General features: G+C 34.9%; 1 protein-coding gene across 1 annotated transcript in view; it reads right to left on the bottom strand.

Annotated features, from left to right (window-relative positions):
- LOC125050317 overlaps positions 1-27,606 on the bottom strand; it is a 156,886-nt gene that overhangs the window by 108,484 nt on the left and 20,796 nt on the right. Inside the window, exon 2 of the mRNA XM_047650066.1 lies at positions 862-896. The gene's annotated coding sequence lies outside the window, so the exon portion shown is untranslated. The remainder of the gene's footprint in view (positions 1-861; positions 897-27,606) is intronic.

Here is a 27,606-nt window from a genome sequence, read left to right as displayed (position 1 = left end):
AGAAACTCGGATATTAGAAGAAAAACAAAAGTAACGGATATACTAGCTCATACAGACAATTTAAAATGGAGATAGACACTAGACAGGTTACATGCTGAAATGCAAAGTTGATAGTGGAAAGCAACTCTGTGGTCTCCAAGAGATAGGACCAGAAGACAGGGGCGTCCAAAAACACGATGACATGAGCAGGACATACTGGCCCTAATTGCCAATGATAGAACTAATTTGCGAGAGCTGGGGGAGGCCTATGCCAAAAGGAACACCAAATTGCGAGAAATTTTATAAAAATTCTAATCCAAACTTTATTAGTTTGAGGATAACGTAAAACTTTTAATAATTTAGTGCTAAAGTCAGGCTTGCATTGTCTAATTAGATCAATTCATTATTGTCAATATTTTCCTAACGCTTCTCACCTAATTTCTCCCCACTAGAATGTATAAACTGTTAAGATTTGATTTTATAAAGGTTTTCGAAATATATGGGATGTCAACATTTATTTCTCTTAAAACAACGACTGTTTAAAAGTTAGCTTAACGGTAGTTAAAACACTTATCATATGGGTATATATAGAATACCACTTAATACGTTTAAATGTAAAGAATTTTTCAATTTTGTACTCGTTGACACAAGTAATAAATAACGAACAGAAGCCCGTGGGACAGTTCAATTTGTAATTCATCTAACTGATCGCATAATTCACTAAATATACTTGTTTTTAGATTTATTACCCATTAATCTTGGTATTACTCATTATTATGTCATCTGAACTACATTTATTTCAAAGATATGTCTCGGAAAATATAGAAAAATTCTACATTATAACTGAACTTTCATATCAAACAAAACCTATTTTCTACTTACATAACTTTTTCTCTCTCATTTCAGCTCGGTGGATCCTGAAAACAAAAGCGAAGGTATGAATTACATGTGCAGTGTGCACTGTGTGTGTACTTGAGTTCCTCAATTGACAAAATAATATATTAATAAATACTATAGTAACGCTACTACGGTTTATAATGATAATTTTTCCGTCTAGGATTGTACCACAAAGAACGGTTCGGTGGCCGTGATATACAATTTAATACTAAAATAATAAGTCCTGAGTACATACCTCGTTACGATGTTAACTTACCAAGAAGAAAGGCTTACAATTGTCAGTCGTTAGGATTTGGAGTAATTGTATTAGTTTGGGAACAATAACAGAGGTTAGACTGATAACCTACTGATACCTTGCCTCACAATAGTTCATAAAAACGCCCAAAACACTCACTATAAAATTATTAATTGAGGACGTAACTATTAACAAATATAATTTATCAAAAAGGTATAAATCAAAATTAATACCCGTCTAACATAACCCGAGTCAAACTAAGCAATGACTACTCAAAAAATGTGACGTTCGGCCGAGTAAAAATATTTTGGATCACTCTCATCAAATTTTATTAAACTAAAAGGACAAGGAACAAGGATGCTATCAATCATAATTTATAATAGCTGATACTTATTGTAATTTTTTGGTGAAAAACACGCCGGTTTCTTCGCGATTTTCTCGCACACGAACGTAACAATTTAATTTAAAATCGATTAAATATTTAGTAAATAATAAGTGATCTTAAAAATGCCTCGATCCTATTTTTAATCCAAACAAATTTAGGTTTCAAAAAATCTGAATCACCACAACATTCAAATACAAATTCTCATCGCCGACAAATAAATCGCTATGAACCTAATAAATATGTATAAAATTAATAAATATACGTATGCAAGTTGGCGTACCTGCAATAAAATTGATATGTAACGTTGTCTAGACGCGTGGCGACTGTGCACTTGATATGTATGCCAACTGCACCTATAAATATTGGACCACCGACAGCTTTTGACGTATCGGAGATTCAATGAATTTTTAAATATTCTATATAAAAAATATCCGAATTTTCATATATTAACGTCTTAATTTGAAATCACCAAGAATCTATCACAATCACGGTTTGAAAGATTTAAGCCAAATGGAAATGGGGTGGACACTCTGGTACCTTTTGTGATATAATATTGTACGAGTATATTAAGAATATAAAGCCTTTGCGAGCTATATCTGACGAGACTGACGGGCAACCTCCAGTCCTTCTTCTCAATGGAGAGGCCCCAAAAGGAGAATAATATTATTATTTATTAAATGAGCCACATACACAAAAGTCGCACTTATTCAATCAAGAGTAATTAAATGCGAATATAAATAAGATACACATTAATTTGATTCTAAATTAAGCGTAGACAGTCTGGAAGAAAATGTCACGTCTCATTGGATCGGGAAGCACGTTTAAAATACTTCCGGTTTTCTTTGATTTTCACGTTCTATATCCATAATATCAATGATTATTGCTTCGAGTGCTAGATTTAGTCCTATATTATATTGTTAATGCATTTAAGTAATCCTGCTGCCGTACTCTGTAATCTCTAATTAAATGATAGAGTAACAAACACCTTAACGACGTCATCTACGGAAGAAATCTCTTTGATAATATTATTTTATTTTTGTTGATTTCGCTAACTACAAATTACATGGTTCAAACTCTATATTTGAATCGGAATAATTATCTGTGGAGGTTACATGGAAGCTCAAACTTAAAATTGCATTTATTTTTTACACCTATTGGATACAGAATTTCATATTAATTTATTTTTATGAAACAGAAAACATAAGTAAAATAATTTTGAAATTAAACCTTAAACAAACGACAATTAACACTTTATAGTTCAAAGAAAAAACTAAATTGTTACTGCTAAACAAAGTCAAAGTCTTCCCGCTTCTTCTTATATGGAAAATATATACATCTTTAACGCTCAACAAAATATGTAAAAATGTCTTTGAAAAACCCTGTTTCGTAAATTCTTTACAAGTATTACCCACATTAGCACATACCATAACACTTATCAATGCCCGTGTCACTATCTATTGCACAGTGGCGCCACCTTCCGATTTGCAAACATAAGTGTGTTCGCAAAGTATCTATGCAATGAAAATGAACCTTATATAAGTGGCTTTAAAGAACATTTAAAGCTTTAGTTTAGTTTAAATGATTAGCTTACATTTGCCAAAGCACACGCGAGTTGACTTCATTTCGAACAATCACATTATTGGCTCATTTAGAGGCGGTATTCATACAAATTACACCTTAAATGTACTCTTTCCTTTGCCATTTGTCATTCCAGTAACTTAACAACGGGATGGCGCGAATTAAATAGCTTTTGTAAATCGTTCAGACGTGTGCGGAGTGTTGAATATTCGATGCGATTTCGATTCCGCGTTTAGTATCGATTACGACGCTATTCGATTGTAATGGCTATTTCCTGTTCCATTTATGAATAATATATTGATTTATGATTTCTTTACTTATATAGTAGCGAATATAGAAAATTTGTATTTTGATTATGAAGTTTTTAAAACTTGGGTTTTTGGGAAGTTTTTGAAAGTTTTATTTTTTTTATATTATTTTAGTATTAAAATTATACTTTATTTAGTATTTGGCTTACTACAAATCAAGTTCAGCTATGAATACATACGTTCGACGTCTAGAGAGAAAATTGTTTCGTGGTATCAACGAAAGTTACTGAAATGATAATGAAATGCAAAATACAATTTGAAGATCGCAATGTAATGTCAATGTGATAATACAAACGATACCCATTTGTAATTATCACTCATATATTTTATTTGCAATTTTTAAAAAAAAAATTGATAATAATTTAATAAAACTGTATCGTTTACATGAGTATTGACACGAGTTGTCAATGAAAGGTTTGAGCAATGAGTCTCTATTACTTTTCTATATATTGCTATTTTCTGAAAGTTGAAGGCTAATTAACATATTAACGTGGTATTTAGATTTTTCATTAGGTGTACAAAGACTTGCTGTAATGAATTCTAATTTCAAATACAACGAATATTTCATTGGATTATTTTCGTATGACAAATCTACCATATTTTATAGACTTAATGACCGATTACCAAACATTGGGATATTGAGTTTATAAACTAGGATTTTCCGCGGCTAACAAAATCTAAGAAGTGTCAGCGAGATGTCAAATAAAGATGGCGCTTTATTTGAAAATGGAACATTTCGCCCACCCATTTTGACAGCTTTTAGATAAAACGGTTTTAAGATGATGTTAGAGTGTATAATGTTCCAATTACCTAATTTAGTTTAATTCTAAATACAAATATGACTTATTATGCAACACTGGGCTTATATTATGAAAATATTGATATATTTTACAACAGTCTTCCAACTTAACGTAAGTTTGTTTATCATGCTCTGAGCTTTAAGCTTCTATTTAGTATCAGTTATGAAAACATTTTTTTGTTACTATTTATTTATTGTTAGTTTTTTATTTTGTGGTTGCTTGTTTAATTCTTTCCCTTGCTAGCTTGCTTATGTTCTAATATAATTTGTGTATGTGCATTTGTGTAAAATGTATGATGTCATATTATCTTGTATAATTTTATGCATACAATTTGTTTTAGCACTTATAAATAAATAAATAACTATGCATGTATATGAAGTCTTCAACCACTATTGTTGGTTGCATATAACGTAGGAAGAATTTATAATTTGTTGAGTGATAGTGATATTGCGATTACTTATCTCTAGGCTCGTCTGGTTGTGATTCCTCCCATAGTTCTGCCTTCCTACTTTAAAGGTATCATTTAAGGTAGGTGTAGTGTAGTTGAAATCCTCTATATTTGAAGACCTGCCTAAGCACTTTAACGTTGTACACATCAACGCTCAAAATGTTCTAGCGCATTACATAGATCTGCTTACATTTGTCTCAAAATATATATTCTTATTTCGGAAACATAGATCAATTCTTCCCTCTCCTATATTACTTACAGATACCGGCAAACTTCTTGAGCATTAAACAAGGAATTGGGGGAAAGTTTGCGCATCGTACACATACGAGCAAAAAAAGTATCTTACTATTTTATTTAACTGTAGAATACTTTTTACGTAGGTAGCTTTTAAATATAGTTAGTTTTAATGTTTACCCAAAAATCGCGTCTGCGCAGGCAAGGACATTTGTTCAAGTTGTTTGCCATGAGGACAAATGTATGTGGGTACATGGAGTTTTTTCCGGCTTCGCCATCCTTCAAACATATCTTACGCGAACATGTTTTCGCCTCACAAGCGAACAGGCTGATGAAGGAATATAGTTTATACGTCTTAATCCATAGTTGCCAATATTAAGCAAACATGTCAATAACTCACGCACAAAGCATGTAAACTTCAAGCTGAGTGTCAGACACGGGTAGCGAAACCTAACCTAATTGCCGCACGATAAATTTTACACGATGTCAAAGTTAGATTATTTTGAATCGACCTTAAATAAGTTGAGTCATTTTAATCAATTATTGGGTGCACTTAAGCACGCTAAAGTTTATTTACATTATTTCCCTAACAATGTTTTGGTGATGTTTTTTAATTTTACCTGGCAATGATAGAATTATCAAATAGTAAGCGTCATTTTTATCTAAGCTCATTTTTCTAAGGTAAAATTTTTAACACACTCCAAAATGCACTTAAAGTAACAATAACAATACTTTTTTACATTGATAGGTTTTATTACTAAGAAACCTAAATTTTTACTAACTAGGGTAGGCCGTTCATAGCATTTTTCCTGATTTTGTAGTTGGATTCGTAGTTTGTAGTTGTACGAGTATATTTATTTTATTGTAATTTTAATATAAGCTGTTGGCTACTTGTTTTACTGCTTACTTACACTGCTTGTTTTACTTAAGACAGTCATTATTTATTACATATATATATACATACCCATAATGTAAAATAAATATCATTTAGCAAGTTAAAGTGTAATCTAAAATAAAATTATTTCGTTATATTTAAATACCATCATGTTCATATGATGGATAGAATACACTTGGACCACAAACAGTAATATTAAATCAAACCTCAAGACGAGAGAATCGAGCTCAAATTGATTAAGAGTTAAAAGTCAATAACCATTAAATCCTTATAGTCTGTTCCATTCTAGCCCTTATGGAGTTGTAATAAGAGCGATTTAATTTAGTTCACAGGAGGTGCAAATTGGTGTTTCATAATATTTGTATTGCTTAACACCGGTAGTGGCTTTTGGATTTGGCTTGTGCATGTTCAGTGATCTACACGAATAATTTATTAATAAATTAAGTATGAAATATGGGAGTTTAGATTAAACAATATCCATTGGTACTTTCTTAGTACATATTTCCTGTAACTTCATTAGCTTCGTTTAGAACAAAAAGGTGTCTGTATCTTTTATGAGGACCTGGTATCTATAATAATACAGGGCGTTCCAAGACTATGGGACATCAAGGGAAAGTTACGTAAATGTAGATAGGATATTTTGCTGAAAGAAGACTTTATTTTATTTTGAAAAGTAGGAAGTATTTTTATTTCTTTTCTGTGCCTGTCTTCCAAAATACTGTAACTTAAGAAGAATTATTATTTTTTAACCATTCTCTTGATTGGCATCAAAAATATAAGGGGTGTTTTTTTCACATGTGAGTCGGTTCGATTCCCTGACGAGACAAGTAATTTTTAGAAAATCATTGAATGCAGTTATACTAACGTTTAAAAATAAAATAAAGCCTTCTTTTAGAAAAATATTCTATCTACGATATTTAAGGTTCTTTCCCTTGATGTCTCAATTTTAATTTAAAATAGTCACATTACTAAATGAGGTTCTTGAAATTTCAAATGTAAATAACTACAAGTTAATTTAGAGTTGTGTTTCTCTTAACATTAAAAAGGTAACGCATCCAAATGATTATGCATTATGCTGATATAAGAAAATGTCTTACAGGATTTCCCTTGTATCGCATTTTGTACTACATAACTTAGATTGACTGATAACACAAACAAGCTTCACACACTTACACAATTCTCTGAACACATTGCAAAATATAAACAAGGAACTAATGCTGAGCTTCTTTTGATCTCCTGAGGTTTTCTGACAGCCTGGTACATAACAGCATAATTCGCAGGATTTGATGAGAAAGTAAATATCGTAAAATGGGGCTAAAGATAGATATTGTTGCTAAATTAGGTCTACCGTTGAGGTTTGCGGTGAGGTTTATTTAAGCTTTGATAGCTTTTGAAGCTCTGTTCGGCCACTGTATTGCGTAATTCCTTAAGCTTTGATTACATCGCAGCTAACACTAATGCTTCCTTCTTGGGATTAGCATAAGCTAGTGCTTTTAAAGAATTGCCACATACTTCATAGTTTTTAAAATCTTAAGTCTTTTCGATACATTTTTAAAATAATATAATTTTCCATATATCAATCATTGATAACATAGTTTCTGTGTTAAACATTTGGTATATAGTCACTACTTCCCGTGATTTTTTTAGTCAAAGATGGCATCCTATGTACCATTGCCATTATTTTAGTAAAGAAGCTAAGCTGTTAGGATCATAACATGAATTAATTCTCAATATTGGCAGAGGAAAGCGGTACAAAAACACCTCCAGTATCTGTTAACAACAACATCCAAAAACGGGTACAGATTTACTCCTAAAATAGCGCGGTAAATACGTGGTGTAAATAAATGTCGGTGGATTGCGTCCGATTGATATATGGATGGATCCGGCATGTCTGCGACTATTTTACCATAGATTAAATAATAAATAGTATTTCAAAGCAAAGAAACATCCTTTACCTGTATATTGTGGAGCATTTCTAGTGAAATTCCAAAACGCATAGATTTTGACTCAATTTCTAAATTTATGTAAATTATTTGATAACTTATGTTCTCACAAAAGATGCGATATTTCAAAGCCAATACATTTATTTATGTTTTTTGACGTCGCCATACCGTTCATGCCTAAAACAAAGTGTAGTGAAAAATATATTAACAAAGCCAACAGTTAGCTATCTCAAAACTTATTATATACTTTGAGTTATGGCGCTTCTGTATATAAATATTCTTTGTATAAATGTAAGTTCGAAGAAAGCATGAACGGTGTTACGTTTAACTGGATTCAGATAATATTGACATTACATATTAAAAACATTTCCTAGTAGGGAATAATGTTCCTACGAACTGCCGATACGCGGATAATGGAGAATCTCTGTATCTTTAGACTTATCTTGAGTAACAATGTACTGTGTGTGGAATGAAATATTTTAGTGGTCTCAGTAGTTTGAAAATTAACTGCCAATAAATAGAGTGATCAACGGAAAATAAGGAGAAATATCTACTTTATCCTATAGTCATATGTATGACAAACGCATTAGGAGACTGTGAAGTAAATACAGTATTCCCTCCTATAGCACGGTAGATTAGTTCCGCGTTATAGGAAACGCGTTGTAGGAGTATCCTCGCATAACTAGCTTGTACGTCCCCATATAACGCGTTATGTACAAATGATCACATTTACCTTTTCTCGTTAAAGGGGATTTAAATCGAATATGAATAAAAATGTTATGAACGAAATAATTTATACAAATCATTATAAATATCACAATACATACGTGTTATAAGAGTGACTGAAATCGCGGAATATGAAAACGCGTTATAAAAGTACCGAGGGTTTACTGACAGTACAGTACAATAATACTTTAAATTACGCGAACACACTCATATAAATAAACCTCGCAAGTTGTACGTCAGTATACTTGTTCATATTGAATTCGCTATAAATCTCTTAAACTACCTTGTCTTCTAGACATACCAATTATAATAATATGAAAGCTAGTTAACGATATTATTAGCTCATAAACGTCGTGTCTGTCAGCTGATCCATGACACCTGGCTAAATTAGTGAAAGTGAATGAAAATCTTAATACCACCAATTTCCTTATGTACTCGTAAACGTAACTAGTGTTATTTATGGTCTGTAAACCGTATTGGTTGAGGTTAACTACGTGGGTTGCTCACGCACCAATTTACACACACATTACACCTCACACACACACCATTTACACCGCTTTACGACTCAAATCTTAGGGGGGAAAAGTATTATTTGATTGACGCTTTGTCCCTTATATGGCAGAGAGTGGCACAGAGCAGACAAGAATGGCAGGATTTGGAGGAGGCCTTTGCCAAAACACAGCAGACACACCTATAAATAATAAGATATAAATATAAATGTGTTTAAGTGTTAAAAAATTTATTTCAAATACTTACAAATACAGGGCTATTATTTATTATTATTGGTGGATACAATTTAAAATACTTTGTGATCATCTTTATTACTCTGAAAAGCGTATGCTTTATTTGATCAGTAGTAAGTCACAGGCCATATAGAAACAGAAATATAACTATTTGGCTCGTAAGTATTAGGTCGACAATATACCTATGAACCTAAAATGCAAACTTTCTCCTAATACATACAACTTTTCGCTTTTGAGAAACGTCGTATTTTGCAAATAACTACTTACGTTATAAAACGCTATTAATTCCGGCAAATGTCGTAAAGCCGCCATTTCAATGATATAATAATACAGTGTCATTATAACGCCATATATTTATATTCACATTATAATGTGTTCTTAGATATGTATCATCACTTAAATGAACGTATAAGAAACAATAATTGTAGAATACTAAAGAAAGAAGTTTATTAGAAATTTGTGGCCTTGCTGAGCACACCAAGCTGCTTGGAAGCTATTTTCGCCTTTCCTAAATGACCGCGAAACTGGATATCGTTCGATGTGTCAACGCCCAGTATTCCGATGCTGGCTGTGGCTTTAAGGAGAGTAAGGCTAAGGACTCACGAAGCGGTTTTCACCCACGCCCGCCGCGGTGGCGTTATGGAGTTTTATTTTCAAAACTCACGAGTCTGGAGTTTTGTGCGGTTATGCAGCCGTCACGGTTGCGATTATCGCTCGCAAACTTGGCGGCTGATTATCGCAATCGCCCGTATTGGTGCAAGACGGGCGGTTAAACGATCAGTTGAGTTCCAGACCGCCATGGACACACACCAGAAACGAGCTGCTACGTTATACTTACTTCACAGAAGAATTAAAAAAAGAAGCCCTAAAAGGTTCTGGGTGCATTCACTGATTGCGGAAAGTCCTAGACTCCATATAGCAGATCTTAAACTTCAGACACCAGATTGTTTCGGTACGTATCGACAACTGCTCGTGTAATACCTGCACGTCCAATGTTAAGAGTATCCCCAGCTATAAATGTTGCTAAGTTCAACATGTAACTGTTATGCAGATGAAAAAAGATCGGGGAGAGGACACAGCCTTGTGGGATCCCAGTGTTCAAGGGTTTGAAGACAGAAGCCTCAAGTCCCCCGAAGGGAGGCGAGCCAATCTGCCAATGTGCTCAGACTTTGCCCTAGCAATCTCTTGTTCGAAGGACCTGGAGGCAGAGTTATATCCTTTTTTAAGTTCTCTGGCATCACGAGATGTCGTCGCTTCCGCCCACGTTTTAAAGAAATCCCGTTCTCGATGCTCGAGGAAACAGCATGCCTTAAAGTAGACGGCGCGTATTAGGCACAGAAGCTAATCACATGCCTCTTAGAAAAAACAAATGATCACAAATCAGATACAGAAACCTGAGGCCCAGACCTCAAATGATGTAGCGCCACTGGTTATCATCGTACTTTGTACGTATCTACATTAAAAGTACTTATTCTTTTTGTTATTTGATGTACAACTTCTAATTAACAATTTCTCATTAACTAGGTATATTCATTAAAGCTAATTAATAGATTCGTAAAGCATGGGGCAGTGTTTTAAAAGAACTACTCAACAATACGTTCAACGATAAATACTGATATTGGTATGAAATTATGAACGCAAACCTTGCAAACGAGTAATTTTTATAAAAAGAAATTAGAGAAAATACTTAACGTCCAGCAATTTTAACAGTGATTACAGAGCGGTATGTTCATTTCATTGCATCTTTAAAGTGCTATAACTCTTAATTATACGAACAATAAGTCAAAAGTTAATTTAACTCTGAACATTTATGTCAAAACATACGTTGAAGTGACGTTGAAGTCATGCCAAATTAACTGGGTGACGTGACTAACTAATTTGTGTTTTAAAAAAAGGTTTTTGTTAGTTAATTAGTTGTAGGTAATTTACGTTCGGGCCCTTTTTTAAGTATTAATAATATTTTATACGTGTTGTAGATTCCAATAGATTGAATTAAAACAGTTTTTTTTTGATGAACCACTAATTTTATAAGTAAATTACCACTATTCATTTAAAATTACTTGTAATATTAACACTAATCATTCGTGATGTATGAAGAATACTTTAATACTTATAAATCTCTATATTTATGGTGCTGTTTATTGTATTTTTTAAATTCGATAAAGAATTACATTTACTTGGCACTCGTGAATAATGTAGACAGCGAAAGGATTTTTAATAGTTCCAGATATTACTTCATTTTATCCCTTTCAATAAGTGTTTTCGATCTACTACAATTCCCAAATTTAAATTGCTTCTGTTTTTTGTATTTGAATAAAGCGTAGATTTATAAATATTTATCACAACGATGCGTTATAATTAAATTATGTGACGGTACGACGATTTATTTTGTCTGCACTTCGCTGAGTTTTGGCAGGGTGAGTTATTGCTGAATCCTGACACCTTTTGCCACTATGTCCTACATACAATTTAAATCTTAATAACATCGATAAAAATAATCTAAATGCTAACTGGGTCCCTCTACGCCGAACTAAAGCTTTAAAGCATGCGAAATGTTGGATTATCAATAATCAAAACTTCAATTGTTTTCATTTAATGAAAACTAAAAGTAATATCAAATACACTTCATAAATGCCTTCATTATAATTCTAGTAATTATACCTTTCTAAGAGAACAATAATATATTTAGCGACAACAAACATAAGAGAACATATTATTTTAATTAGAATCAAAGAGATTAAAATACTAGTTGACCCGACAGACGTTGTCTTGTGTGTCTTAAATATAAATAAAAAATCATCTAATTATATATTTAAACCATTCCCGAACCCTCTAGAACACACAAAAAATTTCATCAGTAAACTAGGAGGAGTTTAATTACAAACACAAAAGATTTGTATACATAAATATATTTAATCACATCCCACTGCATCGGGCATATTATTACTTTCAATTTTGACGTTTTCACATCATGACTAGCTATTTCCTATGCTAAATACCTATATCTATACAAATATCCATCGATCAAGCTTCAATACGTCGTAAAGATAAAAATAGTGAATTCCAAATCGACACGAAATATGCATACAGTCTAACCTTGGTGCATTAGGTCAGTAGAAAATAGAATAATTATTTTTATTAATTCAAGTCTAGACTAAAGCCATTTCTCTCACAATTCGACGACAATTTTATTCACTTACAATTTATACCGCTATATTTTAAAACGATCATACGTTTATCTCACGTTAGAAAATAGTCTGAAAGTGTATTTTTTGTTGAGTAATGAGACTTTCAGAGTCGTTATGGAGACTAATAAATATTAATGGCTATACATAGTTATTTTTGGGAATTCATATTAAATGCAATTCATAATGTTGCATATTTAGTTGGGCTTTTATACGCAATATAGAGCAGTGGCTTCAGCGTGCGACACTCATCCCTGAGATGAGAGATCGTTGTTTCGATCCCCGGCTGTGCACCAATGGACGCTCTTTCGTGTGCGCATTTACCATTCGCTTGAACGGTGAAGGAAAACATCGTCAGGCACAGAAGGCTGATCAAGAGATCATGAAACAGATACAGAAATTTGAGGCCCAGACCTAAAAAAGGGTGTAGCGCCACTGATTTATTTTATACTCTATAAACAGTTAATGAGCCTAATAGCTAAATAATTTAATAATCCTAGCAGTAATAAGGGATCGGTTTTATCGGATCGGAGGAGTAAGGACGGGCGTTCTAACCCCGTCTAATAGATTTTTACTTTCTATGTGGCGAAATTAGTACTTGCTCGCATGGTACATACAGCTGCATCCCAAAGATTCATTAATTGTTACTAATTAATTACAAACTAATTACTAATCGCCTTATCATGATTTTTTATTGAATTCTTATATAAAATGAATAAATAAAACTAACTGTGTTAAACAGCAAAGCAACAGCTGCTATTATTTGCATATAGTATTATGGCATATTATCACGCACTGAAAATAAATAAATAAGAAGCCTCCTTCTTGGCGACACCCGTAGTCTGTAGTTCTGTCTAAGGCGTTTTATTAATACGAATAAATTAGTTCCACATGCAACTCCAGTTATCCGATAACATTATTTTAGTGAACTAATCTTAATTTCAAAATGAGAAGTAAAGCTTAAATGGGATATAAATTTCGAGTCAAAAAGTCAAAAATCATTTATTCATGTAGGTAACACAATGTACACTTATGAACGTCAAAAAAGAAATATACATTAAATGCTTCTAATTTTACATTTACCGCCAGTTCTCAAATCAAAGGCGTAGAACGGAAGAGAACTGGCAATAAACTCTCCGCCACTCTTTTTAACCGCCAAGTTTTTTGTTTTACACAACGTTTGTAAGGAGCCGCAACCATTACACTATGTCGTTCGAAATACATATTTTTTACATTATAAAGTGTGATCTTTAGCATTTTAATTCGACCGATCGTCACATTTGATTTTTAATTTGCTATGCTAGACGCATTTTAAATTTGATTACATTTTTACCAATTTCATTTATTAGTTACGCACTCAATTTTGTAAGTTATTAGTAAGTGTTAGTGCGAATTTTAAAGGCAAAGTATTAGATAGTATATTATCAGTCTCTCTAATTACTCCCTTATTAATGTTATCCTTATCCTTACGACTGACAATTGTGTGCATTTCTTCGTGTTAAGGATATGTCGAGGTGATGAATGTACTCAGGGCCTCTTATTTTGTGTAACAATGGCAAATTATTTATTAGTAGGATTACTGCGAAACCCATGCATTCATAGTTAAATAAATGCATATTAAATATGTGAGGCTAATGTCCTTCATTCCTGAATTAAATTTTATTCGTTTCGTTTAAAATAAACCTTAATACTCTCTAAATTAATTTAATAATTAACTTAACTGCGCCAGCCCCTTGCGCTTGATGAGAAAAGGCAGTAAATGTTAATTTAAAACATTTTTTACGTATAAAAGTTACATGAACAAATTATATTTGATTTTATTTATCTAATGAAATAGCAACGTGCCAGCACCATAAAACATAATTAACATTGCATACTGAGTCACTGTGTTAGTACGACTAACTAGTTTCAACTTCCATGACCTCCATGACCTCCTGGACTATTTGTGGCCTGTTCCAGCTCCTGGCTCTACACAATAAGGTCATTACCGAGGCCTAGCCCGTAAAATAAATGAAAACACTCGCCAATTTGCGGTTTTACTTGCTTCAATTGACTTGAACGCTATAATTGGGTTGCACAAATGCATTGTATGAGTTGAGTTTTTACGAAAGAAGAACTTTTTAAAAAGTTTGTGTCGAAGGTAACTTGTTATTTTTAACCTACAAATTTTTAATTAAAACTATGTTAGTATCATATTGTTAAATTAAACTCACTTAAAAGATGTTTATTGTTTGATTTGTTATTTTTGTTTCTTTAAAAAATAGGAAAAATTATCTTAATAAATATTGATTTAGCAGCTATGCTAAATCAGTGCACAAAATTATAACTAAAATTCCAACTTTGATTTTATTCCTCTTGGGTCGTGGGGTTCACAAGGGGAACACAAGATTTAAGTTGACGCCTGGTTCCGGTGACCCCAGAGCTGGGGCTTTCCTCGCTTAACGAATAAGTATCGCAATACAGTGAGGTAATGCTGCAAGCATTAAAGGTACACTGCCACAGGGCCCAAACTTTAGAAATTTTATTAAAGTTTTTATTATTATTATTACTATGTAGATTAAGAATATTGTAAATACTATTAATTAAAATCAAAATACCCGCTATTTACTTTTAACCATGTTGAAATATTTCTCAAAAATCAATCTCCAAACACCATTTATCGTTTAAAAGTGAATCAAATCCATAGATAACAAACATAAATATTCAACTGAATATTAATTCCAATCGAATGATGAATGTATTACGCGAGCTTTTTACTCAAATAAATGTAGATACATAAAAATGCGTTATTAAATACATCATTAATCTCGCTAATGGTATAACTTAACAACTAATTAGCTTTAATTGGGAAAAATAAAAACACGCCTACACCGTCATCCACTGAACTGTTTAACAATTCGAGAAGAATGTAATTTTAAGGTACCTTCATGCACAAAACAATAATAAAACGTAGTGGCGCTACAACCTTTTAGATCTGGCGGAACAGATATCTGGCTAAATCTGTATCTGTTTGGTGATCAGGTTTTTTCTAATGGGCAAGTAGGTGTTCAGGCTTCTGTGCACACGTCATCTGGTTTGGGTAATGCATGCCGATTTCCTAGTAGTAGGAGAGCTGGCACCAATTTTTGGGCAGGTATTTGAGGCAAGCTGAAAACTTGTCACATACCTCTCCTATTATATTCCAACATGGAATTGCAGACCTGGCTGGTGAGTAGCGGGGTTAATCAAACCCTACATTTTTTTTTAAAAATTTTTTTTCCCAAAAACATATTTGAGGCAATACGCAATTTATATATGTTGCAGTGTAATACTTAATAAATACAAAAAAAATAAGCCAGACAATTTAATCGGGGCTGTAACATTGCCAGACGCGTGCAAAATTTTATTTCAAAAAATTATAAAAAATGTTTTTGAGGCAGCTTGAAATTTTAATGGAATGTTATTTATAACTATAAAATTAGATTCCCAAAAAGACAGATCATTTCGGTAGGGCTTTCTACCTGCCAGGTGATCAAACAAATAATGGATGAGTACGGGCCTGTACTACTATAGACAAGCTGTAGTGTGAGAGAGAGAGCGCATATCGACAGCTGTCTTCGTTCTTGCTTGCCGCGTTACTATTGGCTCTAGCCAAGCCACGTGACTTACAATAACCCATGAGGTTTCTAGTTAGAATTTCGGAGTAAAAAATAAAAAAAAATCTGAATTTGTACTAAATTCATTTTGCATAAAAGTGATTGTATTGATTTATGGACGTTGAAGGGACATAATTTTGTGATTTCTTTTTTATCTTAAAAAATTAGTTATATTATCAATTTTAATGCGAATTTAAACGTAATGAATTGTTTAAATATTTGATATTTCCGTAAAAATATTTATTTTTTGAAGAGAATGTAAAAAAAAATATTTTTCAACAATTTTTGTTCCAAAATTTTTTGCACAGAATTCATACTGTTGCCCCTACATTCAAAACTAAAAATTGTTTCTCTGACATTATTCCAAGTCAAAATTTATACGGAAATTTAAAACCTTTTTCATCTTAAAATTAATAAGGGTTACGTATAAAAAAAACCAATGATTAAAATATAAAATCGCAAAACTACATTTATAAAAATATAATATTTCTTCAGTGTTACAATTATTTAAGAAAAAAAAATATATATATGGGCGGATGCCCTTCATTATTAGAATCAGCCATGTCTTAATAATTTTAATGTTGGTCACCAAACTCAAAATCTATTTACTATTCATTAGGAAATCTCTTAAACAAGCACTTTCAATTAGTTTTGTAACATAAAGACACCAGATTATTTAGAACAAAAGCGATTCGTCGCAGACGTGGTGCGCTCGCCGTTGACGTTCGAAAAACTTCCAACGATTCAACATGGCCGCGCTGACCATCGATACGACGCTCCGCCAGACTTGACAACTGTCAAATCTCGTTCCAATATTTGCAGTATTTCTTAACATGGCGCTATGGTCCAAGATCCCAGGGCCGCCAGACGTCACGTATTTTCTGACGGATGAAATGTGGACGATTGGGTAGTGTTAGTATGTACTATGATCGTATGCCTACCTGCTAGCTTGGTCAAACGGCCAATTTCCAGGTATCAGGTAATCAAGGTACACAAAAACATTACTTACTTCACGTAACTTCTCATGGCTGATTTTTATATATGTTGTCGAGTGTATAGTTAAAAATAAATTGTGAATACTCCCAGACACTTTCCGTCGGCCATATTGCTTAACAGACGCTTTAAGGGTCTCAAAATAATTAGTCAACTTCACGTAAATTCTGACGCTCCATTTTTATATATGTACATCCGACAACTATTTTAAAAGCTTTGACAAGAAGACAGACCGATCCAAGGGGCCAATCATCCCCTAAACTAAATTTTAATATCTCTATGAGTGGGAGAGCATTATCTACGCGCACGAGACTGAGTGAGACCGACTGCGCTGTTAAAGTCATGAAAATTACTTGAAAAATTATTATTATTCAAAAAGGGCAAGCAAAAGCCGTTTAATATTTTGAAGAAACATGAAGAGTACCAACAAGCATTTCACCGTTTTGGTACGTTGGATTTTGTTGGTGATGTAGATGAAGAAGAACGTGTATTCAACATAATACAAAAATTTATCTGTGATGTTTACAACGTTCCTGGAATAATTGATGTAGATGCTGCCAGACTACAGTTGTTTATCATTTACATACATGGTATCTGATATAAATGAAGAATTCAATCGAAAGAATTTAAGAAACTTCGATGCCAGTAACTTACCACCTTGTAAAAGTGAGCTTTGGCAACAGTTTCGACGGGCTAGCTTTGGAACAATGCAAGTATGAAGATGATAAATATTTTCAACCCCGAAAACAATGGCTGGACACTACAAGATGGTAAATATGATTTTCATTGGTTCGATGGAGATCAATTACCGGGTTTTGTCAGTGAGTCGCTGGAAGAACAATCAGGTAAATTATTTTCGTTTCTCATATTATTTGTATCTTTTTAGTTTTTTCAGACCTTCATTGTTTAACTTGTTTTTTACAGAGGAAGAAAATAAGGATAATGCTGATGATGACGATCACGATTTAGATATTCAATTTCAAGATTGATATTTGTTGGTGATGATAATGAAGATTAAAAGCCACTGTTAAGAAATATTGAAGAATTAATATTTTTCCACTTTGTTTCCAAATTTCCAATAAATAATTAATTAAAAAAATTGCTGCTATTTAAATATAAGTGGTATTTTTAAAAAATATTGTTTAGTTCTAATTAATAAATTGAAAAAAAAAAAAATGTCGGCTGACTTTAGTATTATTTATTATGTGTCAATTTTTTCTTATTTTTGTTGCTATAATTTACTTGTCAACAAAAGTTCTAAAAATTATAAAATATCTGTTCAAGTAATTTTCATGGCTTTAACAGCGCAGTCGGTCTCACTCAGTCTCGTGCGCGTAGATAATGCTCTCCCACTCATAGAAATATTAAAATTTAGTTTAGGGGATGATTGGCCCCTTGGATCGGTCTGTCTTCTTGTCAAAGCTTTTAAAATAGTTGTCGGATGTACATATATAAAAATGGAGCGTCAGAATTTACGTGAAGTTGACTAATTATTTTGAGACCCTTAAAGCGTCTGTTAAGCAATATGGCCGACGGAAAGTGTCTGGGAGTATTGACAATTTATTTTTAACTATACACTCGAAAACATATATAAAAATCAGCCATGAGAATTTACGTGAAGTAAGTAATGTTTTTGTGTACCTTGATTACCTGATACCTGGAAATTGGCCGTTTGACCAAGCTAGCAGGTAGGCATACGATCATAGTACATACTAACACTACCCAATCGTCCATATTTCATCCGTCAGAAAATACGTGACGTCTGGCGGCCCTGGGATCTTGCTCTACTAGGAATGCGCCGTCACGGCCGGACTGACTTTCGACCGTCCTCGGGCGCATCAGATTGCAGTCCTGTAACAGTGACACAATCAATCGGACAGGTGTCAGTAAATCTACCCGCTCGCCCAACCTGACAAGCTATGACTACTAGACGTAATGCTACTGTCATACAACTATGACTATCAGAATAAAAAAAGCGTGTGTCCTTTCGACCACTCATGGACCGGACGGCACCTTTTTCTAATCACTTAACAAACATTACACTCTTTATCTAACAAACATACTCACAGTATCAATTTGGACCGGACGAGTGTGTCCTTTCGACCAGCCACTCGTGCATGGACCGGACGACACTGTCCCTTCGACCAATTAACACCTAAGATTGGACCGGACGGGTGTCCTTTCGACCAGCCACTCGTGCATGGACCGGACGACACTGTCCCTTCGACCAATTAACACCTAAGATTGGACCGGACGGGTGTGTCCTTTCGACCAGCCACTCGTGCATGGACCGGACGACACTGTCCCTTCGACCAATGAACACTTAAGATTGGACCGGATGAATGTGTCCCTTCGACCAGCCGCTATCAGCTGCGTGGCCCGGACGACATTATCCTTTCGACCAATGAACACTTACGGTTGGACCGGATGAATGTGTCCCTTCGACCAGCCGCTATCAGCTGCATGGCCCGGACGACATTATCCTTTCGACCACCTTCACACACACACACACACACACACCACGTTATTCAATGACTCATCTCACTAATCGTGCCAACATAGTTAAGTAAACTTCAGCGCTTACAGATTACACATACCTATAAGTTACGGACTGTCTTGCTCTGCGTGAATTCGGACCTCATGCTCAAAGATTTCGCGATCTGAAATGTTACTTAGGGTATCAGACTCCGCTGTAAGCGTGTCTGATCCTGCGGACAGTGTATCGGAGCCTGCAGTCAATATATATCACAAACATTCGGTCTGTCGAGGTGACTATTATCGAGTTCAACATCGTTCGGCGCCGTCATGGCCTCTTCTTCAGTCATCAAACTAGTAGATATTTCAACTAACCCGTCATGACCCCGAGGTACTGGACGCAAGTTCTCGTGCGCGTATTTGAAAGTACGATGTGAACCGGTTATGCTTTTCAACTCGTAACGGTCATTATCTAATACTGCGATTATTACATAAGGACCCCTAAACTTCCTATCTAACTTGGTTTGGTTGCGTTCACAACTTTTGATGAATACGAAATCGCCTTTAGAAAATGGCTTGATAGTAGCTCGACCCTGGTTAAATCGTAAAGTATCGGATGCGGCTGCCCTTTGTATGTTAAGAGACGCATCTTGCCTAGCTGACTCTACGTCAATTCGCTGTTCTTGTTCTGAATCTGGACTTGAACACCTAATTCTCGACATACCTAGAGATTGAGAACGGATACCGCACATGAGTTCAGTTGGCGTAAATTTGGTGACTGTAGACCTAGTACTATTAAGCGCTTATTGCACATTACCTAACTCGTCACGCCACGCTTTATTGGGATCGTTTTCGATAATCGTTAGCAAACTTTTCAAAGTGCGCATCACACGCTCGACTTGCCCGTTTGCCTTGCTGGAGCCAGTTGCTATAAAATGCAGCTTAATGTTATGTTCTGAACAAAAGTTCTTGAAATCCTGGCTAACGTAACACCTGCCTTGATCAGCTATTATGCGCTTAGGTGCTACAAAAAGGCAAACGGCACTTTTAACGGCTTGAACCGCACTAGCTGCGTCTAATGATGAGGTGTGCTCTAATAATACGTATTTAGTGAACGCATCAATAATTACTGAACAATATTCCTTACGGTCACTTTTTTCCACTTAGTTTGCCGGTGAAGTCTATATGAATCGTGTGCCACGGTACCGGAGCTTTTGGAATAGAATGTAGCTGCACAGGCTGAGCACCTGAGGGACCTTTTGATGCCTTGCAGACAATGCAAGAGTCAATAAATTTTCTAACGCACTTGGACATCTGAAGGAACCAGTACTGTTCGTACAGTTTGTCCAGTGTTTTGTCACCACCCAGATGTTGTAACTCGTTATGAACGTGATTAATCAAAGTCCATATTAGGGAGCGAGGGACGACTGGCAGCCATGATATAATCTTGTTTCTTACAACCTTCCTATAAAGAATGCCATTCCTAACGTCATATGTCTGACCAACCGTTTCAGGAAAATCGTTATTATTGTGCTTGTTGATCAAGTCTTGGACCTCTGCATCACGTTTCTGTTCTACAGAAAGCCAACCCTGATGTAATTCTACAAAATTTACTATCTGAATTGTAGGTTTTGAAGAGACTTGTGACTCGGAAATTAAGCTATTGGGGTCCGGCAGGGGATTTCTAGAAAGGTAATCCGCGTGTTCCATGCCACGACCTTCGCGATATATGATATCGAAATCGTAGGCTTGTAAAAATGCCCACCAGCGATGAACACGTGGGGTTAGGTCAGTTTTAGATTTCGATGCTTTTAATGAGTTACAGTCCGTGAAAACCTTGAAACGTCGGCCGTATAAATAATGCCGGAAGTGTTCTACCGCTCGTACGACTGCCAGCGTTTCCAGTTCATATGAGTGGTAGCGGGACTCTACTTCAGAGGTTCGTCGGCTAAAGTATTCTTCAAAATGGGGAAGGTCTTTCTTTTTCTGTATTAAGATCGCCCCATATCCCTCCGAGCTAGCGTCGCAATGCAATTCAACGGGTAAGTCCGAGTTAAAGATCATCAGAACTGGTTCGGAGGTAAGCATCTGTATAATGGTATTACGGATATGGGCGTCGTTGAACACTTTTATGGGGTAGACCCCTATCAATCAATTTCTAACTCTCCTGTGTTCACGCGTTTACGGGGAACACTATCCATGAAACTGCTAGCATATTTGTCCAATAGTCTAATAAGGGCATCTCTATCATCAGCTGCCAAATCCGTATCTATCCGAGTAAAGTATGGGTAACAATCGCCTCACAAACATTAACTTCAAATTATCATTATTAATTTTGACGCTCACACCGTTTTCTAAAATGTCCCTACCTATTATAACAGGGTCCGTAAGACATGAGTCTGGTACTACATGAAATGTCAAGAGTTTTATAAAATTTTCAAAATTAACCTCACTCGAAATCTGTGACGTAGATTTTATTTCATCACCACCAATGCCCGCAAGATACACAAAATCATTGCGCACAGTACTTGGGAACTTAGTATAATAGCTCTCTTTTATCAACGAGCAAGACGATCCGCAATCAAACAAAAAGAAAGGAGACTGACTCACCAGATGACATCCTCAAGGTGCCCCTCAACAGCCACTGTTCGCAGATATTGACCTATTACCTTGCAGTAGATCCACCACCTTTTTCCTTTTCTTTACAAATTGTTGCTATGTGTCCAACTTGACCGCATATATAACAGGTTACGGTAGAAGTTTTCTCGGGGGCACGTGTTGCAGTTGACGGATCTTGCTGCTTAGTCATCCAAGAAGAATCTTCTCGAAGACGCTTGCCGGTGTCCGAGGATTCCACAAAAATGATATTTACCAGGAAATCTTGCGTCCACAATTCTAGGTCGCTTGAAATCAGGCTCTTGGATTTCAGTAACCCCCGATCTTCGCTTTAGGAAAATGCCTCTTAAGATTCTAAACAACTGAGGTTTAATAGTGACAGTATATGCGTTTAGCTCACGGCATATCAAATCATCCTTCTCACATAAGACCGATATGACGTATCCAGTTATAAAATCTTGACATTCGGATTTTAGGTATAGTTTCGATCATATTCCATAAGCGCAGGCGACTCTGCTGCAGTTTCTTTTGTTCCAATTTGAAAACGCAATATTTCATCAAAGAAGTCTTGAAATAATTTTGGTTTACAAAATCTAGCCATTAAACTTTGTTTTACATTCTCCCATGTCAGCTCATACAAATTTAACTTGCTCAAGAAAGCTGCGCGCCCTTTCAGTACACTGCTAAGAGCTAGAGAAATCTACGCCCTCTAAATGTTTAGTCAGTACTTTAAGCTCTGTAATTAAGACCAACCTTCTATATCCGCGTTTGCGTCTACCGGTTTAAACTCTATGAATTTCACTGAAATATACTGGGCGTTAGCAGTTGCCACCGGTGGTTGCGTTGTCGCTAACATCCGAGTAAGTAAAATTTCCATATTACTTAACAACTTCAAGGCGTTATTTTAGTCAGGTGGTTGTTTTTGCACGGTCAGTAGCGCATGGGATCCCACTTCTGATATGGGCGGATGCCCTTCATTATTAGAATCAGCCATGTCTTAATAATTTTAATGTTGGTCACCAAACTCAAAATCTATTTACTATTCATTAGGAAATCTCTTAAACAAGCACTTTCAATTAGTTTTGTAACATAAAGACACCAGATTATTTAGAACAAAAGCGATTCGTCGCAGACGTGGTGCGCTCGCCGTTGACGTTCGAAAAACTTCCAACGATTCAACATGGCCGCGCTGACCATCGATACGACGCTCCGCCAGACTTGACAACTGTCAAATCTCGTTCCAATATTTGCAGTATTTCTTAACATGGCGCTAGGAATGCGCCGTCATATATATATAAAAAATTAGAAATAAATTAAATTCATTTCACGTCAGATATAAATTATCATTCTTCGTCTGTGGATTCTTCATCAGAACTACTTGAATCTTCGGATTCATCTGTATCAGATTCGGCAACCTCTTCATCATCTGCGGAAAGAAATAGATATTTTTTTTTAAATTAATCACAGAAATTTGAATGCAGCAGTTATTAAAAATAAACCATTTATTCTCACCTGTAGTATGATTTTCATCATCGTTATTTTTATTTTCCTTGTGAACAACAGCGTCGAATACCAATTGCGGCATACACTCTCCGTCAAACCAGTGAAAATCTAACGTATCCTCATTAAGTGTCCATCCGTTTCTATTAGGTGTCAAAGAACTGGGGAATCGTAAATATGCATTTCTCCAAATGCTTGTTATATATTGCGTTCTTAAAAGATGTTGTTTTAATTCAGATTTGCATGGAGGTAAAGTAGAGGGATCACAATTTTTTAATTTTTTTCTGAAAGGTTCATTTTCAGTGTCGGCTTTGTAAGTCACGTGGCCAATAGTAACGCGGCAAGCAAAAACGAAGACAGCTGTCGAAATGCGCTCTCTCTCACACTACAGCTTGTCTATAGTAGTACAGGCCCGTACCCATCCATTATTTGTTTGATCACCTGGCAGGTAAAAAGCCCTACCGAAATGATCTGTCTTTTTGGGAATCTAATTTTATAGTTATAAATAACATTCCATTAAAATTTCAAGCTGCCTCAAAAACATTTTTTATAATTTTTTGAAAAAAAATTTTACACGCGTCTGGCAATGTTACAGCCCCGATTAAATTGTCTGGCTTATTTTTTTTCGTATTTATTAAGTATTACACTGCAACATATATAAATTGCGTATTGCCTCAAATATATTTTTGGGGGAAAAATTAATATTTTTAAAAATGTAGGGTTTGATTTAGCCCCGCTACTCACCAGCCAGGTCTGCAATTCCGTGTTGGAATATAATAGGAGAGGTATGTGACAAGTTTTCAGCTTGCCTCAAATACCTGCCCAAAAATTGGTGCCAGCTCTCGGACCAAGTATTTAATGCGCACATACCCAGAAAGTCTATTCGTGGAGGGCCTGATTGAACCTACGATCGAGTTGCACGCCGAAGCTACTAAACCAACACTGTTCATGCACAATACAATGCTAAATGAATAATAGTAACACTCATGTGGGTGGTGCATATTCCTGCAGGTCGGCATCATTTGTTGCCGACCTGCAGGTCCTTTTTTATTTTAAAAATATAGAGCAGCAGTTCATGCATTTTATGAATTTATAAGGAAGCATTGGACAGTGTAATAACTTTTATAGCTTCCGTTGCGTATATGACGAACTCTTTTTTTTTAATACATATAGGACCCCTACATAGTAGCCTATCAGACACGAGATCAGGCAGATCTGTGGCCGAGAAGCTAGGAAGTAAGGGAGTGTCAAATCTCACGCAGTTCTAGCGTCACAGTTTGAATCTGTGTAAAAAGTGTCCAACGGCCCCGTAGCCAGTCAAAATCTGCGCCATATGAGGTTCTATAAAAATTTACTAAATGGTTGAAAGGAAGAGGACAAAAATATCTTGAAAATATTTAATTTATAAGAATTGTATAAATGTTACATACATGTTGAATATAAACGTATAATTTGTCAATAACCGCTTTAACAGTATTTGAATAGAATTCAAATAAAACAAGCAACATTTCTAGTTATGTATAATAGTAATTGATTTTAAAGCTTATTGAAGTACACGATTAAATTAAAAGTTTGAATATTTTATCATATTAACAATGGTGGGTAAAGCAGACTACATCAATATATTTTGAAATTTTCGATTTCATTATTGGTAGTTTTCTTAACTCCAACTGAGCAGAGTAAGGACTCTGATGACTTAACTTCCAATAACGATACCGCGCGATTCCAAGGTATTGACATCAGCGCTACAATTTTGATTGGATATTGAGAGAACGACATCGAATGTGTATGTACAAAAGCGGTGGAATTGGTATCGCAGTCTATTGGAAGTGAGTACAGGCGCTGTTCCTAAAAACAACCATCCTTGAAGCTAAGTTAGCATATTACCACCTTTCCCCTTTTCCCCTTTCAATCCAAAACTCTAAAAATTCATTATTTATCTCTCCCGAATATTAAAAAATTTTTTTTTTTTATAGAACAGAGGCTCTCCTGTTATGTGATACCATGTGTCGTCATGTGTTGAGAGAGTTCATTCTCAATGCCAGAGGGCTCGCGAGTGCGTTACCGGTCTTTTAGGAATTGGTACACTTTTGAAGGTCCTGAATTGGTTCGGAAATGGTGGTGGACCGAGGCAACTGCATTAAAAATCGCTCAGATGTGGAACGACGAACGTCGAGGTGATACAGGTGGTATTTCGCATTCTACCCCGAGGTCCGATGATGAAACTCAGCAGAACGTATTATTCCGAATAACTCCTCTGAACTTCATGGGGAGTTCCATGGTAAATGGGATGGTAATATCTACGCAACGCCAAAGGGTCAAATCACTATTCGATGAATATGAACTTTATGATTAAATATTCAAGTAGTATCAATCACTAATTACTTAACAACTAAAGTTATATGCAGATTTACCCGAAACACTGCAATTTGTTCTCAACTCAATCTAGCCCAAGTAGGACCACGGGCGGAAACTAGCTGCTTATATTATTTTAATGAAACCAATCAAACGCTAAGTACACGACAGTGAACATTATCAGATTTATGATAAGCTGGCCGGCTGCCGGCTGTTTTGACAATGTTGCTGTTTCAAAGAATTGCCTAATGATTTAATTTAATTTTGCTTAGTAATTTATTGTTTGTACCAAGTGTAAATAATGTTTACTTGTATGAATTCCGAAGTGGCTCTTATAAAATTATAATAATAGTATTATTATTATATTTGTAAAATTGATTAGTAAAATCTTCTTTTCTAAACATTTTAACAATATGTAAATCCTCTCAATTATTCTGTGTGTTGTCTAGATTCTTAGACAAGGGCCAAAACTATAGAAGAAATGGTACATTATGGATTGTAGTAATGATGTACGATTCTTTGTGGATAGAATTCTATAATCTGAATGAATGAAATGAATATTTAATTTTTATCTACATATATGCATAATATGTATTCATATGCGTAGATAAAACAAACATTTTTGTTATCTTTTTTTGTAGCAACCTCATATTGTTTTATCAGTATCTATTTAACCAGTCTATAAATGTAACTCTCTCAAGGTCTGTATTCGCTTTGATTAGTGAGAGTGCAACTGATTAGTAAAGGATAAATGAGGATGATAGTGCAGGTGTGTAGTGTAAGTAGTGTTCAATTATTGTTTAACAAAAAAATCACATGTAGGTGTTACCTACACTTATGAACGTCAAAAAAAAACCTCAAAAAAGTTTTTGGCCTAAACTCCATGGAAGGTGCCGAGCCATTATATCAATAAATCTAACAATAGTTTAAATATTGATTTTTTTTAAGAAAACAACAAATTTTATAGAAAAATAACTTTAGAACAACTTGAAGTTCTTAGTTCTAAATATCGGCCTCCTATAACAACTAGAAGGTCTTCACCATAATCGTTCTATTGACCCCAGCACGGTAGATCACCAATTCTATCTCCTCATCGCATGGTGACATTAACGGGAGCCTATATCCAACTTTCACCTAATTACGACACCAACACGTTCATAAAGTACTGTATTTATTGCCTCTGCGCCATTCATATATAATTAGGACGTGTTCAATTCATTTAGTAGGTTAATAATTTGAACCATTTCCGTATATATATAATTATTGATGTTTATCCCTACGTTTCTATACGGGAAAATTAAATTAGCATTTTTAAAACAAAACGACAGTGTTTTTTTCATCGCAATATTAAAAAAATCTGTGGCGCTACAGCCTTTTTAGGTCTAGGCTTCAGATTTCTGTATCTGTGTCATGATGATTTGTCAATCTAATAGGCAAGTAGGTGATCAGCCTCCTATGCCTGACACACGCAGTCGACTTGTTCGAGTCTTCGTCGAGCAAGCCGGATTCCTCACGATGTTTTCCTTCGAGCGAATGTTAAATTCGTGCATAGTAAGAAAGTCAGTAATTATGACCTTCAGAGATTATAATCGCACGTGTGCCTTGTGGCTTCCCACTACTCTTTATTAATAACCCTTTTTTATAAAGATATATTTACAAAATATTTTAACTAACTT

Source organism: Pieris napi, chromosome 6, assembly GCF_905475465.1.
Source record: "Pieris napi chromosome 6, ilPieNapi1.2, whole genome shotgun sequence".
NCBI lineage: Eukaryota > Metazoa > Arthropoda > Insecta > Lepidoptera > Pieridae > Pieris > Pieris napi.
This window is presented reverse-complemented; position numbering and strand designations above follow the sequence as displayed.